The sequence below is a fragment of the Paroedura picta genome, chromosome 9 (assembly GCF_049243985.1).
Source record: "Paroedura picta isolate Pp20150507F chromosome 9, Ppicta_v3.0, whole genome shotgun sequence".
NCBI classification, from domain to species: Eukaryota; Metazoa; Chordata; class Lepidosauria; order Squamata; family Gekkonidae; genus Paroedura; species Paroedura picta.
Window position 1 is genome coordinate 42,311,660 of NC_135377.1, and position 8,241 is coordinate 42,319,900.

The window sequence follows — 8,241 nt, forward strand, 5'->3', positions numbered from 1 at the left end:
TCAGCTAAAAAATGCTATTAAATGAAATAATGGAAAAGCCAAATAGATAGTAAGGTACTAGTTGGGAAATGCCTGCTTTATCTAACAAACCAGATTCCCAGGTTTAGATGGTGACTATGCAGGAAGAAGAAAATATGCAGTCGAAATATTGACAGAAAAGGATGAGGAAGGACATAGTTATGCTGCCCAGCTTGTATATATGTTGTGAGGATAAATACTACTGAGATTTTCTCTTTCCATGGCTGTCAGTCAGGCAGCTTTTGTAGACACTAAATTTCAGTGAAAAAGAAAAAAAAGCATTTTATTACTTCACTTATCCTCTCCCTGTGGTATCAATTGTCAAAAAGTATTGCCTGAGGTTTTAGATGCCCGACTTCTATTGACTAATGGCAGAATCATGGCTAAAACCCTGTGCACTGCTATGCACTGCTATAAAAATTTACCCCATGTGCTGGTTTAATCATATCCACTTAGTTTACTGACAAAAATAAGTTATTACTGTCAGTTCAGCAGAGCTCATGTAACAGATAAAAAGCAAACTGAAATACATTTTGCCATGTTTGTCATCAACAAAACTGGCCAGCCAGTTTAATCTGGAATTGTTACCAAAGATAATTATTAATGATGGGCAGACCTAAATGGTTTAACACTTGGGCCCACTTGCTAGAGCACCTCAGAAGTTCATGTTAATGTTAACCTCTGCCAAATCATTCCTGTGATTGTTAAACCATCTAACACTAGTTCACAGCAAATACTGAGAACTGACCGTTTGTTTTCTCAGGTTGGGGTGTGGTTGGCTGACCACAGGGCAGGCTCTCCCCTATGCCCAACTAATACTCCAAGTTCAATAAAAGCTGTAGCTGGTTATGCCAGCATCAAACATGTAGAGTGTCTTTGTTGGGGGGCCGGTAATGCACACCTGCCTGCCAATAAGCACTATTTCAAAGATGTAGGGAGATAGCTGGTCCAGCAGAGGAGTGAAATGATTGAGGAACACGGGAGGTTCAGAGAAACTGAGTGATCATATTTTTACCATGGAAAATCTGCAGTATATACGCACATTGAAACCATTGATTTGAAGAAAAGTATATGAAGAACTTAGTCAAATTAAGGTTGTGAGAGATGATGGTCTAGGTTACTGGACAAATAAAATAAGAATTCTCCTAATTTGGAAGTCATACACCTGAGTCACCAGTGTTTTTAATGAACCCAAATATGAAAATGCTGATGTTCTAATCAACAAGTATTAGAGGACAAGGAAGTCACTACAATATTATAAAAGGGCTGGTTACCTAGCATCTGTTCTGGATAAATTAGTAGCAGATGTTATCAAAGACAGTCTTACTGAACACACAGATTTCCAAAGTAGAGGGATAATTACCATGGCTCATGAAAAGGGAAGTCCTACTTCATCAGCTCAACATGCGAATAAGAGTGATCTAATAGATATTGTTGTGTATGTGGACATTAAACCATGATTGTAATTATCTTATGTGGGGGTTTGTAAATGCAGTCAATCAGCAGCCACTATTACCTGTTACATTCAATGAAATGCCTCAGTTATGGTCCAATCAAAAGAATCTATTAAGAGCCAATCTAGGTACTTGGTAGGAAGCCTACAGTATATAAAAGAGTGTTGAGTTGTGTTCCTTGTTCAGTGTTTTGGTTGGTGTTGGTGTTGAATAAAGAGCTGATTTGTTGGAGATATAGCATCTGTGCTTACCAAAAGCACAGATCTAATGGATATTGCCTATTTAGGTTTGCAAAAAGCTTCTTGACTTAACCTAGTGGTCATGGATTGGTGGTCAGTCTTTAGCATCCTTGTACAGAATGAAAGAACAGAAATAAAAAGGCTGTTTATACTGTTATACATGGTCCACAGAGTGGAACAATGGTTCCTGGACATGAGTGTTTTGGCACTGGAATTACAGGACCCAAAGTGGAATGACAATCTGTGAGGGTAGCAGAAGTGTTCTGGCACTGGACTGACAAGTCCCAGAGTGGAATAATGGCCTCTGTGATTGAATCAGTGTAAGGTATTTCATTACCCTCTAAAGTTTGTGATTACAAGTACAGAACACTGATTTCAGTCACAGGGTGTATCATTTCTTGGATCTCTCATTCCAGTCCCAGAACATTTCTGCTACTCCCAGAGGGCATAATTTCCCTTGTAGGATGTTGTTCCAGGCTCAAAACACATCTACTCTCAAGGGTGTTCATTCCACTATGGGACCTGCCATTCCAGTTACAGAACACTTATGTTACTCCCTCGGGCTGTCATTCTGCTCTGAGACCTTGGCATGTTCACTATACGCTGGTAAAGACCAAGAGTTCAGATACCTCTGTCTATACCTTTGCTAGTGAAATGACAAGATGGGTCCATGCTACTTGATGAAGCTCCAAGATTTATACACAAAAAAATACTGTGAGTTTCTGACACATTGTACTTTTTAGGATTACCAAAACCAGAGATTACCTTCTGAGGTAATTTTAAATTGCAAACCTATGATAAAATCCTGAGAACATTAATTTAAAATGAGATTCAAACATCTAAAGATCTATTAGTACTAACAGATTAAATAGAACTAGCTTGGTGTACTGGTTAAGACTGGTGGACTCTAAACTTGAGAACAGTATTTGATCCCGTCCTTACTCCTCCACATGAAGCCTGAAGGGTGACCTTGGGGCAGTCACAGTCCTTGCAGAACTCTCTCAGCTTGACCTACCAAACAAGGCATCTGTTGTGGGGAGAGGAAGGGTTGGCAATTGGAAGCAACTTTGAGACTTCTTTGGGTAGTCAAAAGCAGGGGGGGAAATGCACTTCCCCCCCCCTTCCATGATGAATCGCCATCTTTCTAATATTTCTGTTTAATTTTTGAAAATGAACTAAGGAGCTTTCATGCACATGAAAAAACATACTTGCAATCCATTTTCACTGCACTTTGCAACTGGATTTTACTTCCTAAAACCCATTTACAAGTGGTCGTTGAAGTGGATTGAAACTGCATTATTTTGCATGTGTGAAAGCACTTCTAGTATGGCCCAAGAGATCTAACTCTTATATTCTGTGTGAATTAAACACCATCCAATTAATTATTCATGCCATAATACTGTTCAATAATTACCAGTCTGTGTTTATTTACCTACAGCATGTTGTATACGAGAAGTGCAAAGTGATTAGCTAGAACCACTCAATGATAGTGTTAGACACAGTCCTTTGAAGCTTGATTTTAAGAATCCAAATAAACAGACTTAATCTAGGCTCACTGTGTAATCTTGACCAAGTCACTATATTTATTTATGCTATTTATTTATGTCTCAACTTTTATACCTCTACTCTTGGCATAGTCATCTTGTCTCGTGGCGGTTCACGACTTAAATAGTAAAATCACAATAAAATCCATAAAATCCCCAATGAACAGTTACAATGGAGAGCAGCATAAAACTACTAAATCCCAACTCTGCTGTTTAAGCCTTGGGACCAACAAGTGGTCCTGGATAAAATAAGACCCAGTGGTGCAGATTGTAGAAGCATATTATCATAGTAGAATAACCCACCCCATAGGTTTTTATAATCTACTTTTCAGTGTTCTTCTCAGATTTTTGTTCATTTACTTCATTTGTCCCTTGTCTTTCTTCTCAGCTAGAACGTAATTGGGAAAGAGGCTGAGTTATACTCTGTCTCCCTAGGGCCTATGAAAATCTGGAACCAGGCCTTCTGGAGATAATTATGAAAGGGACTGAAATGTACAGTTTATGGCTGTACCTACCGACAGTAAAGAGCCTCTTGTGGCGCAGAGTGGTAAGGCAGCCGTCTGAAAGCTTTGCCCATAAGGCTGGGAGTTCAATCCCAGCAGCCGGCTCAAGGTTGACTCAGCCTTCCATCCTTCCGAGGTCGGTAAAATGAGTACCCAGCTTGCTGGGGGGTAAACGGTAATGACTGGGGAAGGCACTGGCAAACCACCCCGTATTGAGTCTGCCATGAAAACGCTAGAGGGCGTCACCCCAAGGGTCAGACATGACTCGGTGCTTGCACAGGGGATACCTTTACCTTTTTACCTTTTTACCGACAGTAATTTGGGGGTGATCTTTGATGCTTCCCTTTCTATGAAGGCTCAGATCACAAGAGTAGCCCAATTGGTATTTTACCACCTGTGCTGTTGAGGCTACTAGCATCCTACCTGTCTCCAGAACACTTGGTCACAATGACTCATGCAATGGTCACTTCCAGATTAGACTTCTGTAACTCACTCTACGTGGGCCTATATATATTTTTACTCGCAACATAAATACAATTTGCCAGGTGCCCCCAGATGTCCCTCCAAAAGTGGGACAATCTGGTCACCTTAATATAGATATAGATATATAAAATAGATATATAAAAGATATATAAAACAACCAATATTGTGATGGTGCAGCTTAGCCTATTCCTCAGCAAGGTCTTTTTTTAGGCTGCTCCCTTCAACTTAAACTTTTCCTTTGGCAACATTTTTAATAAATCAGTTTTCTCCATCATCTGTATTGTTGTTGTTAGGTGCGAAGTCGTGTCCGACCCATTGCGACCCATGGACAATGATCCTCCAGGCCTTCCTGTCCTCTACCATTCCCCGGAGTCCATTTAAGTTCATACCGACTGCTTCAGTGACTCCATCTAGCCTCCTCATTCTCTGTTGTCCCCTTCTTCTTTGGCCCTCATTCGCTCCCAGCATCTGTATAACACTACACAAAAATGAACTGATAAATGCTATTATATAAAGGTTGCTTTTTGCAGTTTTATTTTTCTAAGATAGATGGTAAAATATGAAAGTGAGATGAAATGACCGCCACTCAGGCTGCAGCTTTAGCATTGAAACCAGTTACTAATACAGCCTTGCTGGAATCCTGGCAATTTTTTCCCCAGGTGAATTCAAATTATGGAGTTGACTGACAAACTCACCTCACCTTCTCCTAGCCTCTTGGACAGGCATTATTCCTTAATGAAGGCCTATTTATTGAAGGTCCCATACAACTAATACAAACTAGCTCTTTGAAGACAACCTATTTTCAACTAAACTGTAACTGGTTCAGACCCAGTGCCTAATTTATTGCTAACTATGTCATTGTTTTAGAAGAAAAACATGTCATACAGTTGTTTTTTTTTCATAAGGGAGGGAGGAATACTGTAAGAAAGAAATGCCTGTAAACACTGAGTGACAGTAGATATGAAATTAACAGAGGATGGAATACTGTGAACTGAAAGCTATAATATAACTGAGCTAAGCTGATCAAAATCTATTTCTTGAGCTAGTGCTTCAATTTAATGAGTATACTAACATTTCAGCAACCATTATCCACAGGAAAAAAGTTTCCAATAATTAAGGATAATTGGCCATAGAAATAAAATGAACAGATGATAATGATCCTGCTACAGTCTTTAGCATCCTGCTCTTTGAGCCTTTACTGGGTAAAACAGCAGAGGGAAAAGATTTTTAAGTGGCAATCCAAACTGGTCAACTGTGTCTTGATGGTTATGCACCTAAAATTTTATAATCTGGCCTCTGCCTGCATTTTCTTTCGCTGTGCTAGTTTTCCTAGAGTGCCCCCAGCATAATATTCCAGGGTTAATTACAAGCCAAATTAAGTCTATATTTAATGATTATACTGTGTCACATTCTAAGCTTCTATTAGCTTTTTCTCTAATGCCATCATCAAACATAAAACAAGTCATTTTCAACACCCTACCTAACCCGTGGTGCCAATTTTTATTGGCTTTTTAGATTAAAGAGTCATTTCTATGTTATTAAATATGTCAAGATTTTTTTTAAAAAACATGAATGCAATTTTAATGTAGCAGGAAAGCATAGGATGATTCTCCATTGTGAAATACTAATTGGTCATTTTTAAATATAGCAGCACTTCCCAAGAACATAATTATGGTTAAAAGAGTATTCCAGACATTTCAGTATACAAAGTTCTATATTCATATGCTTTATGACTATATACAAACATAACTACACACCATATATATCACTGGTAATTAAAGGCACCAACTACTAGCTAACATTCTGCAGCTTCATCTAGCTCTGAATAATAGTTGGGCTATAGCATTCTTCTGTGCAGGGAAGGGAAAGGGGTTTGTGAGATAAGATTGCAGTGATAGCTAAGCATAATTTCTATCAGAGCTTTTAAAACTGGTAATGTGTGTGCATGTGTTCATGTTTGAACACACTGTTGCATTAATCGGCAAAGCCTTTTCAAATGCTGGATTAGTGTTCCTGTGGATAGATCACCAGAAAGATGATGAACCAGTGTGACAACGCCATAATAGTTTGTTGTTATGCTTGATGCAGTTTTTTAAAATCTTCCTTAAGTCTTTAGCTTCTAAATCATTCATACTGAGTGAAGAATTAACAGGAGCAAAAATCTGTGCATTTTCTCTCTAAACAGAATTTGGAGACTGATTCTGACTTATTTTGATGTCTACTTTTGCCTTCATTTCTGTGGGTCCCCCAAATACTGCCACCCTCAGTTTCTGGTTAAGGAATAAGGAATTTGAAGATGTAGAACACACAGTTCTCTGTAGCTTAGTGGAAGAACAGAGTCTTGAATTCTGCAGATCCCTCTGTGGTTCTGAGAGAAAGCCTGAAAATCCAGTGTCCTAAACATTGGAATAGAGTTAGGGAAAGTAATCCAATAATTTAACAGTGGCTGTTCCTTACTATGTAGCTTTCCTAGCAAGCACAAAGGGTTGGATCATGCCAATTACATTCATCACTGCAGACACAACATTTTATCCACATCACTCTAATGATTGTTCTAAATAAACAGGCACACTGTTTTCAGGGATCATACAACACTGCTGCTCATCCTTGAGCAAGTGGAAAAGCTTGCAAAGTCCAGCCCAGTTGTGCTGCCGTACCTAGGCATACAGGCCATGTAGTCCAATCCCCTGCTCAACACAGGATCAGCCCAGCGCATCCTAAAGCATCCAATAAAAGTGTGTATCCAACCTTTGCTTGATGTCTGCCAGTGAGGGGGAGCTTACCACCTCCTTAGGCAGCCTATTCCACTGCTGAACTACTCTGACTGTGAATTTTTTTTCCCTGATATCTAGCCTAAATAAATAAATAAATAAATAAATAAATATTAAGGGATGTCGCTCTCAAATGTTTTCCCCTAATAATGTAGCTCATAGGGAAATATAAACTGAAAAATAACAAAGTAGTTTTATGGTAATGCACTTGAATCTTTTGTTAATTGTCATAAACTTTTAGTATACAGTTTACGATATTGCATAATGTTCAAAGGAGTATGATAATTAAAAACAATACCAAGGGCACAATCCATGGCAGTGGGAGCATGTTACTCTATCAAACAAGAATAATTATCTTTACATGAGAAATTTGCCAACAGGAGAACACACTGGTTGAGGGCAGAAGAATGGGTGCAGGGAGGAATTATTGCTACAGATTATGATAGCATTTTATAGGATAGTCCTCCAACAATTGTTAGCTGTCTCACTTGAGAAAAGTGCAAATTCTTGCCTAACTAATTATCTTCTGACTTCAAACATTATTAATAACTATACTTGAATATCTTTTCAAAATATACCAGAAGTGTTCATATTTCCTACTTTATGTTATAAACTATTTAAAAGTAGTGATTATGAGTTTCTCATATCTAAGAATATCTGTTGGTCCTCTACCAATACACTTCAACTTTGAACTATATCATAGAATCATAGAATAGAATCGTAGTATAACAGAGTTGGATGATACCTCCTGGGGCATCTAGTTCAACCTTCCACAAAATGCAGGACACTCACAACACTATTTCTCACCCACGGTAGCCTGCCACCCCCTTGAACCTTCACAAAATCAGACTCTCTGTCAGATGGCTATCCAGCCTCTGTTTAAAAATTTCCAAAGATGGAGAACCCACCACCTCCCAAGGAAGCCTGTTCTTTTTGGTCTAATTCAGCAACTGTTTCCTCATAATCCTGGTCATATCTGTGATAAAACATCATAGGACGGGTTCAAAAGTGTTAATAGTATTACATGCACAAACATTCTAATGGTCTAATGTAATGGCTACATTGACTAAAATAAATACTCCTGCGAATTTGGAGGACTCCCTGGGTATGGGGAGAAATCTGAAAACCAAAAAAGATTATACTGGGCAGATTTAAATCCCTCTAAAATAAGTATCATTGTCTATGCACACCTAGGCAATATGCTTACCTTTGTCCTGGAGAGGGAGCAG